Here is a 24,328-nt window from a genome sequence, read left to right on the forward strand (position 1 = left end):
TGACGTATGTGCCCTTATTGTGCTGACTGCTAAATGATAAGCGAGCAAAACATGTTGCGTATATTTCTTGATCTACAGACACTGACTGTTGAGAAGCATCAGTGAAGTGGCAGTATTAGTAATGAGGACTATAGAAACCCAGTGAGGTGGAGTGTGCATGCAGATCAGTAACAGCTTACGTTGGAGGACATTTAAGTATCTACATCGACAGCTGCTTAAGAACAGCGCAAATGTGAATGTTCTATTTGACTCGACAATAAAAATCCCATCATCGGTGGAAGTTTGAACCAAAATGGAAACTTTACATGAAGACATTGTAGCGTGAAACGTGAGCGTCTTCTTATAAAAGCAACGTGTGTTAGGGAGCCTCTGCAGTCCAACCAAAGACTAAAGACTTCAGACCGGAGTCTGCATGGACCCAGAGTCTGTACGACTGTGTATGATCGTTGTGGTTCTGAACAGTCCCCCTGGAAGGCAGAGCTGTCAACGAGACGGGGAGACTGTCGGGGAGGACATGACGACGCCCAAATGAGGAGAATGATGCACACGGTCTGTCCGTGCAGCTTTCATGCTGCTGCACAGTCGGAAACAACAGACGGGAGTGAAGAATGGAAAAAAAGAGAGGACTTCCCACCTGTGGCTAATGCTGCGTAAAGTGGAAGTGGTTGTTGGCGTGTTTTCCGATGAAAGGAAATGTTCAGACTGGATGCTGCTGATGTGGACAGACTCAGGAGAGTGGGGCTTTTCCCTCCGACATCAGCATGAGCACATTCAGTCCTCATCTGCACGTCTAGAAATCCAAGACGATCTTGTGTTAAAGACTTGCAGAACAGAGCATGCACTTTTTACATTTACCTTCTGGTACTGTGAATATATCGGCGAGAACACTTTTTGTCTTTGCGTGTGGAGTAAAGAGAAGGCATGCTGGGTAATCACGGCACACAAGGACATTTAGTCTCCCGAATCGACTGCGTGTCGTATTGATAGCTGTAAAGTTGAAGCTGTTTTCCGTCGGGGCAAATAATCAGCGAGGTCCGGACTTCAGTGACCTCATCGCGGACTCCAAGCCGTGCACCTACACACACACACACACACATATATATATATATATATATATATATATATATATACACACACACACACACACACACACATGAAACACCAAGCAGAAACTGTAAGCAGTGTTCATGTCTCTGTAGTCATGGTTATTGGTAAGTTATGTTCTGGGAACTTCCACTGTCAATTAACACAAATCAAATTCTACAGCCAATAGTGTTGCTTTTATACATATAGCGACTCAATCATACACTCACTTAACTAAACCTGTTGTTTTATGGACACACAGACTGGCAGATTGATGATAGATTGAGACATAGATACATACTGTCCCTACATCGGCACACATATAGACACATAGGGATTGTATATACCAGTGGAATATGTAATAAAGGCTGTCACAGTTGGGATTGAGGATAACTCTGCACTTAATATCCTCGTCTCCTTGCCAGTGGCCTCGATGCCAAAATCCATACTCCATTAACCTCTATTGGTGATGATGCTTATATCATTAGCTTGTGTGTATGTGATGAGGATGATGATGATGATGTATAGGTTAATGAAATATTTAGGCTGTGTGTGTGTGTGTGTGTGTGTGTGTGTGTGTGTGTGTGTGTGTGTGTGTGTGTGTCGGGACTAAATGAGTTCTTTGGGATTCTTTACATGTGAGAATCAAAAGGGCTGGTTTAAGTGTATGACAGGAAATAAAATGTGCATTTATGCTCTCCTTCCCTTTTGTCTCTTATAGACTTCTGTGTTCCCTCCTTTGTTCCCTATTTAATATCAGCTCCTTTCTTGATCTGATGATTTTCCATTTGCAGTATGAATTCTGAAAATCAAACTGTAATTAAAATTGCGTTTCCCCAAGAAATCATTGTTTTGATTTGTGGGCGAACTGATAACCGGAACAGCACATTGTCTTCATTGGTGCTGTTCTCCCGGGGACATGGACTTAGCTACCAACTGGGACGGAAGCACTTTGTGCAAAATCTGCACTAAAAACAGTTTGTTATATTACCTCGGTTCCACCTGCCTCCAGGCATTTAACCAGCTGGAGCTCCGAGGTGGTTGCTGAACCCTTTGTGTTATCTCAGCCCTCAATTAAAGAGAGGCAGCTAACGTCGCCTCCTTTCTAGAAGACTTCCACGTATGTTGAGTGAGCTGGAGCCGGTGGGTGAGGCTGCCTCCCATGGACAGTTAACTCACATATCTGTGGGGGTCTCTGAAAATACAGCAGCATAATATTTGAATTACAAATAAAGCTGCTTCCCCTTTCAGATATGTCTGGAAGAAATACAATTTTAGATATCTAGAAATACGATTTATAGTGGCAATAATGTGTTTCTCTAATGACATTCTAACTAGACGACAATTTTGACTCGGAAAATGTCATTATAGATATCTAAAACTAAGTATATGTAGTATTAGAGCAGACTGGCATGTACTCCATATCTGGGTCCATTAAGACACGTCAGACTAGTTATCAACATCTGTATGGTTTTTTGGGGGAAGGTGTTGTAGACTCCAGTACAGTTACGCCCTTGTATGGAGTAATATTAACATTAAAGATAAATTGCATGACATGACAAGGAATAAATGTAATAAAGCATGGTGAATTCACCATGGCTGCACTACAAAAAAAGATCTTTTTTTGTTTTTGTTTTTGGAGACACCCACAGAGATGATAACCTGAGCCCTGAACACAGGCTTTAACTGCTCGCTAACAACTATCTATTATCCAGCACTTCTCTTCGGAGGCTCACGCTTGTCGTCAGTCAGCCGAGGCCAAAGGAAATGCTCTGAGCTTAGACTCTGTCATACAGATACAACACATGTGATCCTCCTTTTAACATTCTCTCACTGTATACTGTAATTCCTCGGATGAGTCTTCAGGTATAATCCTCAAACATCCAACCTGACGCTGCAGACGAGAACACATCTACGCTGCCAGAGGAACTCTTCCATTGTGCCATCAGCATGAAAAGCTCATGGTCCTTGCGTTTCACGGGAAAGCATGAGCTGAGCTTCGACAAAAGCAAGGGTCAAATATTAACTTTTTTGAGGACATGCTGGTCCAGAGAACGCCACCCTCCAGGGATCTTTTCATGAACTCAGCCTCGGGTTTGTCCCTGTGTGATCATCCCCTCGTCCTCTGGTGCCGTTATGCTCCGTCTCTTGTCCGTATCTGTTCCATCAATCTTCTCCTCGGAGAACAGGAACAGGAGCATTTCTGCCTCTATCTCTGGTGTTAGCTCAAACGGGACGCTTCTCCTCAACGTTGGAGGCTCTCCTTCAGTGGCGTCAATTCAGCCAAAGCTAAGGTATGGCAAGATTACTAGTCACATGACTTAACTACAGTATCAATCAATATACATGCCCAGCAAATAATCATAACAAAAGTGACAAGTCTGCTATGTAGCTTATCTGTGTGGTTAGGAAAATTTGAACTTTTTCAAATGCAGTCCCACTCACATTCTGCTAACATAACTATGGACACAAACACTTTACTACGCACGTTAATCAATCAATTCAGTCAAATGCGCCGTTACGCATCCAGCGGCAGGGTTAGAGAGCAGTAATAGCCTTTCTGACAAACACAATTTCACTCATTCTGTTCACTTCATTCACTATGTAATTGCAACAATTCACGTGAACATACCAGGTCAACTTAAAACTGTTAAAGTCCAAATGCAAAGAGGAGAGGGAGGGAGGGAGAAGAGGGTGCTGAGTGGCTAACAGCCTCGTTAACAGCCTGAATCCCGCCTTCCCTACCTGGTCCTCCTCCCTCCACTTTTTGATAAAAAAGATTCTAAAGTGATCTGCTTCCTTTTCATGTAAGTTAATTAGCTTAGCAAAACAAAAACGCGATAACAATAATGACCCAGCTCTGACCTCCGTCGTCTCGTCAGGGGGGGCTGGGAGATACCACATTTCAAGATATGGAGGGGGGATACAAGTGTTGAGAAAGATAATATCTAGAGAAATCGATTGTGTTGTTCTGATTTTCACTTGTAGTTAATTTATATGTATTAAATAATAGATTAATCAATACAAATTGACACAGAGTAATTCCATAAATGTATTAAAAAAAACGAATATTTACATTTTCCCCTGGAGCCAAGGTGTGGCAGCTGCCATACCTTGGCATACCCAATTGACGCCCCTGCTCTCCTTCATGTTCTGATGGACGATAGAGCAGTTAAACCCACCCATGTGTGACTTAATGGAATCAATGTCAATTTCCTTGCAAGTGATTTCCTCAGTCCCTTGTTACGTAGATATTACTAGAAGGACTAACAGCCATGACCAAACGGTGTGTGTGTGTGTGTGTGTGTGTGTGTGTGATAAAATTCTTAGGAATGTGATCTATGCATTATAAAGGTTGTGTTATGTTCTTATTATTATACATGTTTGCATTGCTGTATTTTATAAATGGTATATAGATTTTATATATTTATTCCATTTCTTCTTAAAAATATTTTAAATTCACCACTTGTATTTATAAACAATCCCAGAGAAGGAAATAGTTAGACAAAGTAAAAGAAATAAAAACATGAATAATAAGGAGGGTTTAGCTCAGGAGGTAGAGCAGGTTGGCTGGTAACTGATCCCCGGTTCGATCCCCGGCTCCTCCTAGCTGAGTGCCTGGTGTCCCTGAGCAAGACACCTCACCCTGACGAGCTGGCTGTCACCCTGCGTGGTTGACTCCGCCGTCGGTGTGTGAATGAATGGGTGAATGTCAGAATCAGTCATTCCTGTAAAGCGCTTTGGAGAAAAGCGCTATATAAATGAAAACATTTACCATTTAATAACAGTAATTATTTAAATTAATTTCCAATACACCAGATTTAAAATAATGTATTATTCAGCTATAACATTTCTAATCTACATTTTAATAATCTACAGTGAATAATGCACATCTCACAAGACTTAAATATAATTCTTCTGATTCTTCTGCTACAAAAATATTATTAAAAGGCATTCCGATTTCCTCCCAGAAATACACACACAGCAGCAGCATGTACTTCCACTGATCCACACACACACACACACACACACACACACACACACACACTCACACACACATACACATCAAACACTTGCTCTTTAGATCTTTTATTTGCATTTAATCATAGCATATCTAATTGTCAAAATCACAATTTCAAAGATGATACATTTCCAGAATAATGTGGGGGAAATGTGTGAGTGTGTGTGTGTATCTCTCTGTGTGTGTGTGTGTGTGTGTGTGTGTGTATGTGTGTGTGTGTGTGTGTCCTGGTGCTTGTCTTCTGCTGAGACCCTTTTAGTTAAACCTCCCTCTCTCCCCTCAGTACCTTTAGTTTATACAGCTGCCTCAAAACCTGTGCACATGCACACACACACACACACACACACACACACACACACACACACACACACCACGTACATGTGTGTGTGTGTGTGTGTGTGTGTGTGAGAGGGTTACAGAGAGAGAGAGAGAGAGAGCGGAGGTGTAGTTTCTGTGCTATGAATACATACAATGTGGTCGGGAAATCGGGGAGATCAGAGCAAAAGAATGCGGTGAGAGGGGGAGAGAAGAGAGGGGGAGAGAAGAGAGGGGGAGGGAGTGCCTCTCGCCCCGGCCCTCCTCCCCCGCTCCTCTCTCCACACATCTACACCTCCAGCCTCCAAATGCCGAAATCCTGCCCCTCCCTCCACTTCTCCCCCCTTCTCCTTTCTCTAACCCCCCCTCTGTGCCAGCCAATCCCTGTCTCCCCTCCGCTCCCTCTGGCCTCATTGGCTCCACCTCCCCGCTTCTCGCTCAACCAGCAAGAGAGCTCCAAACTTGCAGGAGCTGAGAGGGAGAGAGAGAGAGGGAGAGAGGCGGGCAGAGCAGCTCTCACACAGCAGAGGAGGCAGAGGCAGCGAGGAGACGGAGCTCTCACACACACACACACACGGAGAGCAGCAGCAGCAGGCGGACAGACAGAAAGCCACCAGGGTAGAGAAGATAGAGAGAGAGGGCAGCCTGCTTCTTCTTTACCTGCCAGCGGAGAAGCAGAGGGGACCCGGGAGAGAGTCCCGTCCTCCCCGCTGTTCCTCGGTGTCCGTCCCTCACTTGGAGCGCAGAGCTGGAGGAGAAGAAGAAGTGAGAGGAAAGACGGGAGGGCAGTCCCACTGATAGAGAGAGAGAGAGAGAGAGAGGTGAACCTCAGAATAAAAGGGGTTTTTATATTTGTCACAAAGGAGAGAAGGAGAGAGGGAGAGAGAAGGAGGTGTGCTGGTCTCATGCGAACCTGAAAGGACCCTATGTGTTTTTGGGAGCATTAACCCTTTAAGCCGGGGACACTGGAGTACTCACACAGACAAGGTAGATCACTGCTTTTCTTTTCCTCTCTTCAAGCTGCACGGTGTGTGTGTGTGTTGGGTCAGTGTGTGTCTGCATGCCTTGGGAAATTGCTTGGTCCCTCGTCAATTGCCTCTCATTGTGTGAATTCACTGACTGAATGTAAACTCACAGTCAATCAGTGTGTGTGTGTGTGTGTGTGTGTGTGTGTGTGTGTGTGTGTGCGTGTGTGTGTGTGTGGCCTCATGGTTTAATTTGGTGAGAAAGTATCAAGAGAAGAAAAAGGGAAAAGCTGTTTTCACATCTGAGCAAAGCACCATGTTTTTAACCCTCCTCTATTTTCTTTTCTTCTTCTTCTCTCGTTCATTCTCTCTTTTCCCTGTTCTCACCCCCTCCTCCCCCATTCTCCCTTTTATTCTCACCCTCATATTTGTTTTCTCCATCCACCGCCTTTGTGCTCTCTTCTGGCCCTCTCCTCCTGCCGAGTGTTGGCTGTGGTCACACTTTCCAAACTCAAGACTACACAGTTAAATCAAGCAGCGAGTTAGTCAGTAAGCCGACAGCCAGCCAGTCATGCAAGCCATTCCATTTTTTTTTTATTTTTTTTTGCACTCAGTCACTTCGTAGTCCACACAGCAACCTGTAATCCAGCAGCTCAGATTCATCTAAATCACTGTCTTCTCTTGTGAGTCGCAAAGGTTGCCAATCTATTACCATGCTACACACACACACACACACACACACACACACACACACACACACACACACACACACACACGCGGTGACACACACGTATAAATATTTCAGTGGTTAATCATAAAGTAAGCATTAGCCTCAAGGTCTGGTTTTGATTTTGAGGCCATTACGTAGGGGCGATATTCAAAGGGAATGGATATGGGGGATATTACCTTAATTAGGGCACCAATCAATGTGGAGGACGTAATGAGAAACATTCAGGACAAACTGCTGTCAGTCATAGTTGCTGGCAAAGTTACCAGAGATGTCTCAGCCCCTCCATGTCTCCTTGTGACCCGTGTTGGATCTCATTTTTCAGTTTTTTCTCCTCCTCATCCAGAGTAGAAATAGGATCTCTAGCCGTGAAGTCAGTCCGCTAGGAAGACAGGAAAGTTAGGCTGCTGTTCTCTCACAGACTGGGAATAACTTACAGTGGGCTCATCCTCCATGTTGAGGAAATGTAGTTTCTTCTCACCCTTTTAACGTTAAATCTTGAATAATGTAATAATAAGAAAAATAACAATAAGAAAAATATTAATAGCATAGGCAGTGAACTATGACTTTAAAAAGCAGCCTGCACTTACATGTATTATAGTTTTGTATTATTATAACCACGTTCGGCTTTAAGTTGTCACCATGTATTTGCGTACACTGCGTAACTCAACTGTATCGTTCCTGGTAATTTCACTTGTCAGACATTTATATTTTATAACTTAAACTGTATAAGTTATTATTATTATAATTATTGTTATTTTCTTTTCTTAACAAAAGACTTCATAGGCCAATAAATATTAATACATTTCTTTCCATTATAAAGGGTTCATAAGGTCATGAAAACAATTTAAAAATAGCAATTTCCAGGCCTGGAGACGTTTTGGAAAACAAACAAATCCAGAAAGTTTTGGAAAAGTCATGGAAAGCTGTTTCACAAATACCTGTATAATAGAGTAAAACATTTATAATAGAGTAAAACATTTATAATAGAGTAATAACTTTATAATAAATACATTTATAATAGAGTAATACATTTATAATAAATACATTTATAATAGAGTAATACATTTATAATAGAGTAATACCTGTATAATAGAGTAATACATTCATAATAGAGTAATACAGTTATTATAGTGTAATACCTGTACAATAGAGTGATACCTGTATAATAGAGTAATACAGTTATTATAGTGTAATACTTGTACAATAGAGTAATTGTATAGTAGAGTAATAGCTGTATAAAAGAGTAATGCTTCTATAATGGAGTAATAATTTAATAATAGAGTAATACATTTATAATAGAGTAATAATTGTATAATAGAGTAATACCTGTATCATAGAGTAATACATTTATAATTGAATAATACCTGTATAACAGAGTAATAATTGTATAATAGACTAATACTTGTATAATAGAGTGATACATTTATAATAGAGTAATAATTGTTTAATAGACTAATACCTGTATAATAGAGTACTACTTGTATAAAAGTAAATAATTACTTGTACAATAGAATACGTGGTTTAGCTTCGATAAATTGTGAAAAATCTATCTTGGTTAAACGATACTTTCATATCCAGGCGGATTATCCATCTTTTTCATACACACAGTTGCGTTAGACAATATTGTCATAAATGTTTATGCATATGGAAATTTCCTGGAAATGTATGGGTAAACATGTATATGAACCCTGGTAATAGTTCATCAGTTAGGTGAACTCTCTGTAAACATATTTAATACTAATATATTTTCAATATATTTTCTTGTTCTTTCACATGAGACTATGAGTGTGACCTGGTGACACAGGGACGTTGTATTCTAATGATTATATTCGGGCCTCAGACTTCATTACTTCTCTTCAACTATCTCTCATAGTCAGCAATACAGCACATGTTTACACTATTTAAATCAACTCAATGTATATACTTTGTAAAAAAAAAAAAAAGTCAATCAGAATAAAACAAAAAAAAAATATATTTTTTAATTAATTATCTACAGCAGAAAACAAAGACACAAATTCTACTATCTGGTGAGTTATTAAAAACATTCTGGCTTTTTTTCACAACTGAGTAAATGTTAACGATGATTCAGTTAAAATGGAAATCCATTACAACTTTGCGTCACTTTGACAGCAGCAAACTAAACACGGAGGTAACGTGTATTTAACCCAGTAAAAAGAAGGCTGACCCAGGATCAGCACATCGAAAGTGACTTTCTGACAATTTAACACTTTGTGTGTGTGTGTGTGTGTGTGTGTGTGTGTGTGTGTGTGTGTGTGTGTGTGTGTGTGTGTGTGTGTGTGTGAGGTGAGGGTTCGGTGGCTGGACTGTGCTGCTGCTGCTCCGGCACAGAAAGAGAAGACGGGCTTTAGCTTTTTTTTTGCCTAATCGCTTCCAGACACAGAGATTTGCATTCCATTACTTTCTCCGTGAGCGAGTGTCTTTTTCTCTTTTCTCTCTCTCTTTCAGGTTTCTCCCCCGTTCTCCACCCCCGCCCCAACACCTACCTTTTCAATTAGAAACATAAATTTAAAACACTCTTAAAAAATGTGTGTGTGTGTGTGAGTTATGAAGCAGAAAGAGGAAGCGAGTGATGGATTAAAGGAATTAAACTGTCACCGTGACAGGAAAACTTCTTAAAAATGCCCATGGACGGATGGAGGGATCGTAAAGACGAGGAGGGCAGAGACGGTGGTGGAGAGGAGAACATGTGTAGCTGATTAAGATTCCTGAACGCCTATTAGGAATGATAAGATGTCGGAGCCAGAATAGAGTGGCTATAAAACGATATATCGTCTGCATAGAGCATTCTGCACAAAAGGTCAAATGGTAATTCTGCCAACGTGTTTTCTTCTATTTGCTTACATATGTTTCTAAAAATTGGAAATAATCAGCGCAGGTGCAGATGCTGTGTGTGTCGCTAAGAAGTTGGAGGGTTATTTTGTCCATGTGATTATTTGACTGGATTCATTTGACATGTTCGTCAAGGTGATTTTGCACATATTTGGGCTTCTTGTGCTCCTCTGGAATGTGAGTGGATCAGGCCGACGGTGAGGTTCAGGGCCGACCGCTGGGAGAGAAAATGCAGTCAGTCAAGCAGCACAGACAGCTACTGCATTCCTCCGGTGCAAAGGAACGCCATCAGTACAACATTTGGTAATTAGTATGAGTATACAGCAGCACGTTTGTGGAGGTAATGTCTGATTGTGGAGCATGTTCACACAACTTTATGAAACTCCAGTTAATAACGATCCTGGTCGTCTGAGTAATATTTTCTATTTCTACTGGGGAAACAAAGAAGCTGCATCTGAATGGATGTGGAGATCTGAACTAATTGCTTTATTTTCAGTTCTGTATTGCTTTTTAGTGATGACTGAACTGAGCAGCTCGCTTTGAATCCGCGTTTTCTTCTAATGCTGCAGAATGCAGATGAAGGGAACGCCGTTAGGCAACGAGGCACACATTAAGACAATTACTTTTATGACCTTTTCTGAAATGTTATGTTTAAATATGCAAATGAGGCATTATCTAATATCTATCATCAGGGGGATTTAGGAGAAATCTACAGATGCAAATAGAAGAAGATATTCAAATAAACACCAACATGTTTATTTTGGCAGTTTTCTTTCCATTATATATGTATGTATATATATATGTATATATATATATATATTTCCAGTATATAGTCTGTACCCTTCACAGTTACAGACTAAATTACACCAAACCGTTCTCCAGTTTGGGAAATCAAACGGAGTTTTGGTGGGTGATGGCCGCTGCCTCTGGCGACGTTTGGGCTCGTGCAGCTTCTTGCTCCCACAATTCGATGCGTAATTAAAAATACTGCTGAAAAACCTGTGAAAAATCGATGCAGAAGAAAAATCCTTCATATTAAATATAGTGTTACAGACTTTTTCTCAGAGTGAATGTTTGTTCATCACCACAACGTGAAGGCGATGTGTTTGCTGGCTCACAGGATCTCAGATCATGTTTTATCAGGAGAGCATACATGTAGTAGCACATTAGAGGGGGCTGTGTGTGTGTGTGTGTGTGTGTGTGTGTGTGTGTGTGTGTGAAGGACTGACCACTGGTGCAGACAATGTGACCAGCCAACCATTATATGACCTGCTGGAACCCGTCGCTACTGCAGTTGGAAGGCACACACACACACGCGCACACACATACGAGCATTTGTGTGTCTGCATGGATATGTACACGTCGTTCACATGAGTGAACATGCGTGGGCTGCAGGAACACACACATCGCCAGACTTCAGATCCATCCTGCTTTAAAGGAACTTAACTCTCCTCAGTTTCTCATCCAACACTTTTCATTCATATATATATATATATATATATATATATTTATATATATATATATATATATATACACCATCAACACCCCCAACCTGCTGCCATGTCGCTCTGTGTCTCTCTGTCGCTTTCTCTCTCAAATAGAAATACAGAGCTCTATCTCCTAGCAACAAGGCCTTTGAGAGTGATGTGTGAGATAGATTGTGTGTCTGTGATATAGGGGCCTGCGTGTGTGTGTGTGTGTGTGTGTGTGTGTGTGTGTGTGTTTATGTTTCAAAGCTAGAAAGATGATGAAAGTCATCAGAGGAAGGACGTCATTTTGAAACGTGGCTTGTCCTTGCGTTTGTGTGTGTGTGTGTGTGTGTGTGTGTGTGTGTGTGTGTGCGTGCATCTTTAGTAATGTTCCTGATGGACTGCATTACTCTAGATGGGGCTGTTACTCAGAAAATAAAAAGTTTCAATTATTCCGAAAATGCCGTGAAACACGACAAACACACACACACAGAGAGAGAGAGACACACACACACTTGAACAGGACTTACAGTAGTTCACACACAGCACTCACTCAGGGGGCGGCACACAGGTCAAACTCATTTTTATTATTTTCACCCTACTTTTCCTTTATTATTTTTCATTACATAAAAGGGCATTTATGGTTCATCCATCACGAGAGCGTAGCAGTAATGTGCATATATGTGGATAGTGTGTGTGTGTGTGTGTGTGTGAGTGAGAGAGAGAGCACAGCACCATTCCTCCTCATCACTAATTCAAAAGGACAAATTGAAAAAAGGAACATTCTGCTTCTCATTTCAGTAGTGAAGACAAATCAAAAGACGCAGTCAAAGTGTGTGTGTTATTCTTCTGAATCCCAGTGTGGAAGGTGGTGTGTGTGTGTGTGTGTGTAGTAGGTGGTGTGTGTGTGTGTGTGTGTGTGTGTGTGTGTAGTAGGTGGTGTGTGTGTGTGTGTGTAGTAGGTGGTGTGTGTAGTACGGTGGTGTGTGTGGAAGGTGGTGTGTGTGTAGTAGGTGGTGTGTGTGTGTAGAAGGTGGTGTGTGTGTGTGTAGTAGGTGGTGTGTGTGTGTGTGTGTGTGTGTGTGTAGTACGGTGGTGTGTGTGGAAGGTGGTGTGTGTGTGTGTAGTAGGTGGTGTGTGTGTGTGTGTAGTACGGTGGTGTGTGTGGAAGGTGGTGTGTGTGTGTGTGTGTGTAGTACGGTGGTGTGTGTGTGTAGTAGGTGGTGCGTGTGTGTGTGTGTAGTAGGTGGTGCGTGTGTTTGTAGTACGGTGGTGTGTGTGTGTAGTAGGTGGTGCGTGTGTGTGTGTAGTAGGTGGTGCGTGTGTGTGTGTGTGTGTAGTAGGTGGTGTGTGTGTGTGTGTGTGTGTGTAGTAGGTGGTGCGTGTGTTTGTAGTACGGTGGTGTGTGTGTGTAGTAGGTGGTGCGTGTGTGTGTGTAGTAGGTGGTGCGTGTGTGTGTGTGTGTAGTAGGTGGTGTGTGTGTGTGTGTGTGTGTGTAGTATGGTGGTGTGTGTGGAAGGTGGTGTGTGTGTGTGTGTGTGTAGTACGGTGGTGTGTGTGTGTAGTGGGTGGTGCGTGTGTGTGTGTGTAGTAGGTGGTGCGTGTGTGTGTAGTACGGTGGTGTGTGTGGAAGGTGGTGTGTGTGTGTGTGTGTGTAGTACGGTGGTGTGTGTAGTACGGTGGTGTGTGTGTGTAGTAGGTGGTGCGTGTGTGTGTGTGTGTGTAGTAGGTGGTGCGTGTGTGTGTGTGTAGTAGGTGGTGTGTGTGTGTGTGTGTGTGTGTGTGTGTAGTACGGTGGTGTGTGTGGAAGGTGGTGTGTGTGTGTAGTAGGTGGTGCGTGTGTGTGTGTGTGTAGTAGGTGGGGTGTGTGTGTAGTATGGTGGTGTGTGTGTGTAGTAGGTGGTGCGTGTGTGTGTGTGTGTAGTAGGTGGTGTGTGTAGTACGGTGGTGTGTGTGTGTGTGTGTAGTAGGTGGTGCGTGTGTGTGTGTGTAGTAGGTGGTGCGTGTGTGTGTGTGTAGTAGGTGGTGTGTGTGTGTGTGTGTGTGTGTGTAGTACGGTGGTGTGTGTGGAAGGTGGTGTGTGTGCGATTGTATTTCCATGCTTTTGTGCTACAGTCACACATATGATGTTACAAGATGAAACACTGGAGCTGTGCAGTGAGTTTTCTTATCGATCAATATACAATTACATTTTACACACCTTCAATTGAATGATAATCGCTCATCAAAATTGTTGCTCATTATTTTCTGTCAATCAACTCATCAATTGATCCACAAACGTTGCTTTGACACCTCTCTGCCATCTGGTCTGGGATTTTAATATACTGTATCTACGTCCTTTTTGTTACCAAGCCTGTTAGCAGGAGACATATTGCTCATTTTCTGGTTCATACTTCACGTTCATTAAATGTAGAGTTATCCTCCGATTGTCTGTATGGGCCTCTGGTCTTTTTAAGCCCAGTCTGCTCTGATTGGTTGGCATCGTTACAGTATCAACTACAACCGCTCAGCATCTCTTCTGCTGATGACGCCATATTTGTGATGTCACAACCTTCCTGAAAACAGACGGCCACGTCTCTGATTCTTCCTTTCATACTTTCTCAATATTTATTAAACAACTCAGACCTGCTTTATAATCACCAAAGGCATGGAAATATTACTTATTATAATTAAATAACAACAATAACAACAAAAATAAATATTGTATTCTGTCCAGTTGCTTTGTAATAAAAGTGTATTGTGTTGTCAATCGGTTTGTAGTTCTTCACAATACACCAAAAAAGCATATGTAGAAGTGCTGAGTATGGTGAATGTGTAATGAATGAATTATCCTATAATTGGCTGCTTAATAGTAAATATATGTTCCCCGTGTGGAGCGTAAGAATATGATGGATGTGAGGTTCGTCTCTTCCTCCCCAGACTCTTCCTCACTAAACGCTCGCTCTCTCAGCCACAACACTTCTTGACCTTTCTTTTTACTCCACTTTTCCCACATTAAGGCTTATCATTATCCTCCGTATCACTCATTTCCACTTTATCACTTCCTGTACAACAACATGGTATCAGTGACGGGAGGGAAGAAAAAAAAGCAGAGCGAGCCAGCAGATTCAGCCTGGTTTACACAAGGCCGAGAGGAGATGAGAGGGAGCGGGGCTGAGCGATGAGGTGCTCGCTGACTAAGTGTTTCTTATCAGAGAGCGAGTCCAGATGGTCTGCAAACACACCTCCCCTTCATCCTCGCTCCTCTTCTTCCTCACCCCCCTCCTCGTCCTACTTCCTACATGTCTTCACACTTGTAATCCCCCTTTTCCTTGAATAGTATCCAGGATTCCTCGTGCATGGCGACATGGAGACGGTACAAATGGTATAAATGGCGTGCCACCTCAGATAAAGGCCGAGCGTGTCTGTGATAATAAAACCTCTTTTTCCAAAGAGCTGCACTCACTCTATCACTGTCTGCCGCCATCGCAGGCCTTCACTACGTCATTACGTCACGTCATTAGTCATTACGTCGAACTCTACTTTCCTTAAAGTTACTGCGAGGAAGTTTGAACTGCAGTTTAATATCGAATATGAGTTCTACCAGAACATGAGACCATCGGTGGGAAAGATGCCTCGCTGCCACAAACTCATTCATTAGAACGCCGAGCGCTCTGACCGCCGCTGACGGACTAGCGCTGCTCCTTGGCTTGTTCCTATCTATTTGGGCTACAATCTATTTGTCTGGCGTTGTTTTCTCACCGTGAGGATGCCGCTTCACACCTTCTCTGGCTGAGCCGCTCATCACTCAGCGTGACAGCAGCAACGTTGGAGCAGAGAGGATGATCCGTCAGAGACAACATGGACGCTGATAAAAGCACCAAACTCAGCAGCAACATTCAGTGTCGGCCGGTCCGATCTGCTCCCTCTGCTTTGAGATGTCGTCTGTCTGACGTTATAGGACACACCGACACAGCAAGCTCCTCCTCCATTTCCTACAGCGACAACACCAGAGCAGCCGCTCAACAGAGGTGGAGTGCTCTGTTGGCCTCATTAGGAGCGGAAAAGGTGCTGGAGCTGCCCAGGAAAGACCCTCAAACAGTCATTCAGGGACACATGTCACCCCTCGGGTACCGTCCCATTCTAGACGCCTCACACCTCCACCACTGGGATTCTTACCGACCCTGTACATAACGGAAACCTAAAAGATGATATTATTATTGCTAATATTACTCATTAGGCGACCGTGGAGGAGAGAAATTGTGGAAAATTGGGCGTAATGATGGTAACATTCTAGAGCAGCACTGAGAAATAGTAACATACATCACACACACACACACACACACACACACACACACACACACACAGACTCCTTTCAGGTCTTATCTAGCTGCTGGGGGAAATGAAGACAGACGATGTGGCGGTAAAATGAACCATGAGCACCTGGAGTTGGTGGTGTGTGTGTGTGTGTGTGTGTGACTGATGACTAATCTGCTCGTGTATCGTTCATCTTAATAGGTTTTGAATGAACAGAACTAAAGTGGGAGGGGCTTAACTTCACAGCTTCAGCTACAGTTGGAAAAAATGTGTTGACTTTATCTGTCATTGTGATCATTGTTGTCACGGTGATGAATCCACAGCCAATTACCTTTTGTGTCTGCTGTGTTGATGAAAGGATCTAGTTTCACGTAGTTTCTGAGATTCTTCCACACAAACCTTCTTCTTCTTCTTCTTCTTCTTCTTCTTCTTCTTCTTCTTCTTCTTCTTCTGTGCATGTCTGTGTTTCCAGAGGCTTTTGCAGCCAATTGACGACCACACACACACACACACACACACACAAACACCATATTTATTCCTGTTTATTCTTTGGCCATTTTGATTACATTTTGCTCCCATGAAGTGACTCAGCAGAAAAAAAGGTCCATGGGCATGCAGTGCAGTGAGGAAACCGAACCTGCTAACTGGAACATGGTTGTAGTGTTTCACACAGAGACACCTCAGTCAGGATGATGTGAGGAAGAGACAATATGAATGTGAGCTCCTTTCATGTATGCGGTCTCACCCACTCAAGCGGAGAGGGAGAGGGGTGGGGGAGGAGGGAGGAGAAACAGGAGAGGGGAGGAAATATCTGGGAAAAGAATACATGCTTTTCATTCAGTCTCATCATCGGTGCTGTGAAATCACTGCAGAGCGAGTGAAGAGAGCGAGGAGCTCAGTCTGACTGTCGGAAAAGAAGTGAACCTATTGAAGCAGACAGAAAAGACAAATCTGCGGAAGTATAAAGCAAACACACACATACACACACACACACACACACACTTAACCCCATGTCCTCATTATGGTTACCCCCTCCTACCACTCCCTCCTCCTCCTTCACCCCTCCTCCTCCCTTTTCTCTTTGTTTAGTCACGTCAGGGCCGGGGCAAGGTCGCCATCCCATCAGGCCACAGGGTCAACTTACAGGAAGTGTGTGTGACCTGTGCTGACACGGGGCTTTGTTAATGCCATGTTGTGGTTCTTTCACCTTAAAGCAGATCGTCGTGGTGATAGCTGGACACACACAGAGGCCAACTGGTTTCAGTGAGGAGACGTTCTCATCAAAGAGAGGGTTTCCCACTTTGCCGTGTTGTATGCAGGTCATTGGGTTTCATCCGTTTTGTGCTTGATCAGCACCTTTTCATCTAACCTACCTGTGTGTGGGAGCACACATGTAAATGCGTTGTTGTATCTCTGCATTATGGGCGGCCTGTGAATACGAGTTTGTCTGTCTGTGTTTGCTTTCTGCATCATGAATCAATATTACCGTCCTGTTCCCTCTTCTCCCTTTCTTATCCATTCCTCTCTGCACTTCCTTCGATCTCTCTTTTCAATAATTCATTTTTTCCCTTGGATCAAGAATATCTGACAACCTTAGAAAAGTCATACAGAAACCACAGTTCATTTAGTAATGAACACTTTGACTAAATCACTTTTAAGCAGATGCAATGATTACATTATGTGTCACAATTACCCAGGTGACATTTTAGTCATGCATCACAATTTGTTTGGTGCTATAAAGGACAAGACATGACAAATGATTCCAACATTATGGGCAACCCTTTATATATATATATATATATATATATACTGTATATATAGGTACTAAAGGTATTCACACACCAAGTCCGTGTTTTTTTTTTTTTTTTTTAAATCCATCATCTGATCAAAGTAGTCAGAGGGTAGGATTTTATTATTTTATTCATTACTAAAATTCATAATATGAGACCAAAGTTTGTCCCAAACGGGACTAATGAATGAATGACATTGTGAAGCTGCCTATCACAATCACTGCTGTCTAATCTGTTCTACATCCTTTGGTTCACCTGACACAATCTATTACATCCTGCATCTCTGTGGTCTTCACGTTGTTTGTCTGGTTGAATGGAGTGAATGGGCTTATCGAATGTAATTCTGCATGCTGACATTTGCCGTGGCGGTGTCTCTGAGTGGGCGGTCGGCATCATTCTAGGACTCACTTGTCTGCTTTGTGATTTAGACTTTCAGATGACTAATTCAGTCGCGCGTCTTTTGACAACCTCAGAGAAGGAGCATGAAGGTGTTTCGTGAGTGTGATCTGTGGGTGGAGTAGGTAATAGTCATTGCAGTGCAGGAGAGTTTCTACTTGAGGAACAAGTAGCTTAAGCTGTATATCGTGCAGCGGCCCTCTTGGCTTCTGCTCTGTTCAAGAGAAACGGTTACAATTGCCGTCTCTGTGATGGATTTGATTGTTGTTGCTTTTAAAGCAAACTGGTTGCTCGACAAAGAAGCTGTTTAATGCACACGTTTCATCTACATCTGGCAGATTAAACCCGTTAAGGTGGGAGATGCTGTCGTTCACACAAGCAACAGCTTAACATCCTTGTGATGCAATAGGACCGTTCACATGCCACAACCAATACTGTACTGCTGCAGGATGCAGAGCTTAATGCAATGCACATACTGTGCCGATGGGGAGCTTAGCACCAATTTTACTACTTCTTGAGCCGTCAAACTGCCGTAACTAATTTACTGCCATCGTGGTATTGGCTTCATATTCACTTATGACCACTTAATGGCAAAATGCTGTCACATTAAAAGTAAATGGTGCGTGTGTGGAAGTGGCTTTTGTTTCTCAGGGGATGAATGGAATCCAATCCTGCTTCACCACCAATGTTATTATGTAGAATATATATTTTGCACACATTCTGCTGTAATACAAGGGAGTTGCAGCGTACCTCACTATGACTCACGGTGGCATCAAACATCTGTTGAACTATTAGTCGTGTTGCCTCAAGGGAAACATTAGCATGCAGTCGGTGAACAAAGAATACAACGTGTACGTGCATGTGTACGCCGTAACGTGTTTGTTGGTGCTTGCAGGCGAAGTTGGCTTCATTGTAACTGCATCATGTACTCAGTTGTTCCATTGTAAGTAGCCATGGGCTACTGTTAGCAGCTAGCCCATGCCCAGCTGGCCAATGCCTGCACTCACGAGGCCATCATAACACTCGCACAGCCGTCTTGTAGTTTTGTAGTAAATGCAGAGTCCACTCCGCTCGCCGCCGGCCCGCTGAAGTGAAGTCCTACCTCAGCGGAGTGCCTCAGCTCGCGGGGCGGGCTGGCTCTCGCCGGGGTTGGCGGTGCGGCGAGCAGAGTGGACGCCATTTTTGTTATAAAAGGACCGGTCCAGTTCCGCTCACACCCCGAGTCTCAAGTGAGGTCCCACCACTGATCTGTAATAGGTCTGTCGCGCCTCCTTTAGCAATACTGTGTCTCATTTGTTATTATTAATTAATGAATTATTATTTCAAGGTTCTTTATTTATCTCATGCACAGATGAGATGCAACCTAAAACATGTTAACAACAAAAACATGATATCGGCATTACAGATGCCATCGGCCGCCCTTCTCTCTAAATATCAGCCTCGGCCAATCAAAAACCCATATCGGTCGACCACTAATGGCGACACAACCCTGAGGCAACTGGACTGTCCCATTCTGACTGTGGAGGGTTATCTCACCACCTCTCTCCACACCCCTCCCCTGTTCGCTACAACAGGATTGGGACGCTGTCAATGAAAGCCTTTGCTGTTTCATATCCATATTATTAGAATTATAAATGATGCACAAACAACCATCTCCACCAAACGGCCGCCCCTCCTCTCTCTCCACCTGACCTCCGGGTGCCTGAGAAGCTACTCGTGGCAGTTGACCTTTTCAGAGGCGAGCAGACTGAACATTGTGAAGAGAAAATGCACCGACTCTGACAGCAGTCCGGCACACGTTTGAAATCCTTGGGTGGATTCTTTCCTGCCAACGTGTGGTGGTCGCTGTCTGGAGGTGCTTCATTAATGTCCCGCCAGCTCCTTTAATCTGCACAGCGGGGATTCTCTAGATATTTGTTTCAACGCAGACTCTGCCTTCGTCTGTTTCCGGGTGATAACGGTCGTCATATGAATGCAAGCTAAAGCCATTGCTCTTGTATTGAGCAACATAAACAACTCCTCATGACCACTCCTCCATCCTCATAACTGACATCAACAAACACTGTGTTGGCTTCATTCTCAAAACAGGCATCTCGTCCCATTGCTATAAAAGCAAGAAAACACTCATTTAGATGTTCCACATCGTCTGTCAGCTTTCGTTCTCCCTGTGACATGAATCGCCCGACATAAACGACGCCGTATTCCTTCCCTGTTGCATGTGTTACAACCCGGGGCACTTTGGGAACAGGTGGATAACCGCTTCTGTTGTTGCTTCCAAATGAAAGGAAAAAAGGAAAGGGAGATCTAATTTCATCATTTCATGTCAGCACGGCACGCTACTTTAATAATGAATCACTTTGTTTCTTTTCAAAGGCATATATATGTTGGGCTGTCACAAAGTGACTGCTCCAGCTGCATTCCTTGTTGATGAAACCCAGTAGATTAGGTTGGACTCAACAACCTTGTTGCAGCTTTGATATGTTCTCCTAAAGCAAAGATGCACTTCAGCTTGAGAACTTGTGTTTAAGTGAGCCACGTCATGTGATTGATAAGAAAATAGGAACACTGTCATCATCACAGAAGCAGCAAGGAAAGCACACATTTGTTTTGACTCGTCAAAGTCGTGCTGTTGATCAGGACGACTCGTCAGTACGCTTAACTGTCTCTGTGGGCTCATAGCTAAATCCTTCCCAGGAAATCACTGGAGGACATGTTATTTCCACTACTCATGTCCCACATTCAGGAACGCTCCCATGCTGCACCTTTCTACACTCGCCATGGCGATGGCAGGATGAACAGGACGAGGGGGCGAGGGGCGGTCCAGATGGGGGGATGCAACACCGAAGGTGTGTTCACTCCAAACGCCAAGCACATTTTTTGCGTGGCTCTCTAGTTGAACTTGAGCGGGAAGCACCTTTATATGAGTGGACGGGGGCCAGATATGTCTGCATGGTAACATGGCCCATTTTTTCACCTCAATTACAACAAATCAGTACAGAATGAATCTCTCAATACACATTGTATCTGCTAACAAGTGGCTCTTGATGTCGCTCCAACATGTAAATGCTGTTTGTGTCTGGATTGATTAAAAATTACACAAGTATGCCAGGCAAGGAAAGGCATTGATGGAAACGCGAAACAGCAATCGGTTTGCTGGACGAAAACACTGAATGCACAACATGGATTTATGGAGTGCTTTGCTTGCTATTTACCTCGGTATGATGTGTGTGTGTGTGTGTGTGTGTGTGTGTGTGTGTGTGTGTGTGTGTGTGTGTATGGTTGTTGCGCCCACTCACTGTGCAGTTAATGCCGGTGGTGGGGCTAGCTAAGTCAACCAATTACGTTGACTTCCATATGTAGAGTAACGCTCTCTGCCCACTCAACGGTTCACTGGATGCACACACACACACACACACACACACATTAAAATGGTCACTTTTCTCAGCCTTTTCCCCCTTTTTAATTACACTCTCACAGACACGTTTATTTAATTCATGCACTTCATTTGCATATGTGGTACAGATGAGTGGGTATGGCTTAGCTGTAGTCTCGGGACATAATTACATTTTCTCTAGTGGATAGAGACAGAGACAGAGGAGAGCTAACTACAAAAGGCACTGAGCTATTAGCACTGTATAGCTTCTCCTGGGGTTCGCCTTCACCTTCTCTTTTATCACCACACACACACACCCACACACACAGAGGTGCACACATGGCACACACGTGTCCATTTGTCCTCACTGACCTGCTAGCTTCGGTCTGTGTCGCTACACAGTAGACCCACTCTTCTCAGTCTCTCCCTCTGTCTTCTGTCTCGGCTAATTCCTTTGCATCAGTGACACTCAGACGGGCTAATTGCCTTAAAAGTAATCGACCTCAAGACTCAGCAAATGTGTGTGAGGGAGTCCTGCTGCAGTCTGTCTGGGAGGTTCCGTCTGTTTGCTCGGGGAAACACTGAGGTGGTCTTCAAGGATCTATTGTTATTGTGCAGGGATGCACAACGACACAAAAACAGTCGTTCATTCCTTTTTTTATTCCTTTTTCATTATTTCCATAACAAGGAATCTAACAACAAAAACAATCCTCTGCTCGGCCAACACAGCGTTAAACATCCCGTAAAGTCTGACTGTTTGAGCACCAAGAGTCCACCTCCTCTGGTCCTCTGGAGTCCTGTCCTGTGGTCCTCCCGTCAAGGTCTGGTCCGGCATGTGAATTGTGATGGCCTCAAGGTCCGCTGCTCTTAATCCATCTCCCCCATTTCCTTTCGGGATGTTGATGAGTGTATTCTGTAGAAATGTAATGTTGTTGCTGGGCTGAATGATGTAGACTCAGAGATTAATGGTTTTATTGCAAGTTGTTGACAAGACACTTTGAAAAGAGCAGTATGAGATCCAGATTGTTGTATTGCATAGCCATGGTACTGTGGTACATTTGTTGCACAATCCAGGGTTTATTGTTTTATACAAAGCAGTGATGTCTGTATAATTGTCTGCGTGTATAAATAGATAGATATAAAAGGTAGTCCATTCACCCAACTGGATAAGAACATAGGAATGTTTAAAGTCACAGAAACAATGTCGTAAGCTGTAGTATTGGAGCTGAAGAGTCAGACACAAGGTGTCTCAGAAAGTACAGCTTGATATCCCGCAGTCGTTTCTAAAGAACTGTGGTTTGCGGCGCCCACGGTAGCGTAACGTGTTAAATAGTAGCGTTCACAATGACGACGGTGCAGACATAAGGAGTGATACGCCCACGAGGAAAAGGCAGCACAGGAGGGGCAGTTACAGTTACAGTAAAAAACAACAGCTCAATTGTTCTTAACTCCATGAGAGTAATCATTGTGACTGTGTTTTCCTTTTAACCGTGATTCTGCCTTTAGTTAAAGGCCTTTAATATTCTCAGAGGAGATAGTTGGTTCACTTTGCCCAGAATGTGGAAGAGAAAAAAAAGCAAACATTGTGAATGAGTCCAACTGGCTCCTGGATGTCTGCAGCTGTCTTAGGTGGACTCTTAAATGTTTGTTTCTGCACTTACAGTCATAAATCTCCCATTTCTCACCCAGAACCCGGCTTCAGGCTAATTGCCCCATAGAGTTACAGCTCACCATAAAACAGCTCTGCATCCACAGGGACTGGATTCAGGCTACTTATCTCATTTGTGCGGTGGGCTGGCAGGGGGATGCGCACCACCAGATTTAGTTTGTGTTCCAGACAAATTTCCAGAGAACCATTTGGTTTAAGTGGAACTTTTCATCGCCCATTTTCTCAGTGAAGCAGCGTTTGTGTGCGTGCTGGTGAAACATCTACCTCCCTGCCGTCTACTGACACCAGTGAAAACAAGGATTCTTGCTGCATTCAAATGAATTTGATGTTCCATATTTCACACATCCATTTAGATGTGTGGCGTCATCTCAGCTCAATCAGCTCCTTCTCCAGTTTCTTTTCAAACTTGATGACAGCCCCGTTTGGAATGTGACGCTCCAGTAGACACCAATTCTCCTCCATGTTTCCTTTCAAGCCACAGAGCGAAGCAGCACATATTTAACTTCTCACTCGCTTCAACGCCTCTAAAGGCTCCGGCGGTTTCAAACAGAAATATTTGGTTTTGGAGAAGACATATTCAACTTAATTTGCCTGTATTTTTTATAGCGTATCTCTTGATTTCTTTGACCATCGATCACAAACAGTGACAACGTGTGACAGTTCATATTGTTTCTGCTCACAGCATCTATTAATTACTGAATAATTAATAACGGCTTGTCAGTGAAATTGAAAAAGTAATTTTTACACACTTCACATCAAATATACATCTAGTTGTAGCTTAGGAGTGTGTGTTCATTTGTGCACTGGGACGTAGTGTAAAAATACATGTCCGTATTTGGGCATGTCTTTATGCCATATTCTTAATCATTTCTGGTCAGCACCTTGTTTTCACAGTCAGTGGGCGTCGTGTTGGCTTGTCACTACTCATGAAGCTGATGTTACAGAAGACTTCCAACTATCTGATGATCCATCGTTACTGAAACATACTTTTTATCATTATTATTTATCATGAGATACACTTATGAAGACATTGGGTGTATGTGTGTGTGTGTGTGTGTGTGTTTGTGTAGTATTTGCATGTGAGCCTGTGCATGAGTTGAATCATGCACGATATTGTTATTTTTCTTGAGGTATTCATACTGAGCTAAAAATTCCTGGGAAAGAGCCTGTAGCCTTGTTTGAAAATATGAACTGCAGCTTAACACGGATGTGGATTTGGAGTCTGTTGTGTCCCTGCATGCCAAAAGTCTGAATCGCCGTCATCCAGGAGAAGACAATAAATGATGCGTTTGGGTCATTTTTGGGCCGATGAAACTGAAGAATCATACAGTCCGTAATAAGAGGTGAGGAGTTCAGCAGGAGTGTAAATGT

General features: G+C 43.2%; 1 protein-coding gene across 7 annotated transcripts in view; it reads left to right on the forward strand.

Annotated features, from left to right (window-relative positions):
- LOC311010747 (teneurin-3) overlaps positions 1-24,328 on the forward strand; it is a 317,927-nt gene that overhangs the window by 107,077 nt on the left and 186,522 nt on the right. For 2 of the 7 annotated variants that reach the window (XM_084005351.1, XM_084005352.1), the window contains exon 1: positions 5,993-6,406. The exons of the other annotated variants lie outside the window; for them this stretch is intronic. The gene's annotated coding sequence lies outside the window, so the exon portion shown is untranslated. Of the gene's footprint in view, positions 1-5,992; positions 6,407-24,328 lie in introns of those variants that run through there. 7 annotated transcript variants of the gene reach the window in all.

This window comes from Eutrigla gurnardus (assembly GCF_963514095.1).
Source record: "Eutrigla gurnardus genome assembly, chromosome: 3".
Taxonomy (NCBI): Eukaryota; Metazoa; Chordata; class Actinopteri; order Perciformes; family Triglidae; genus Eutrigla; species Eutrigla gurnardus.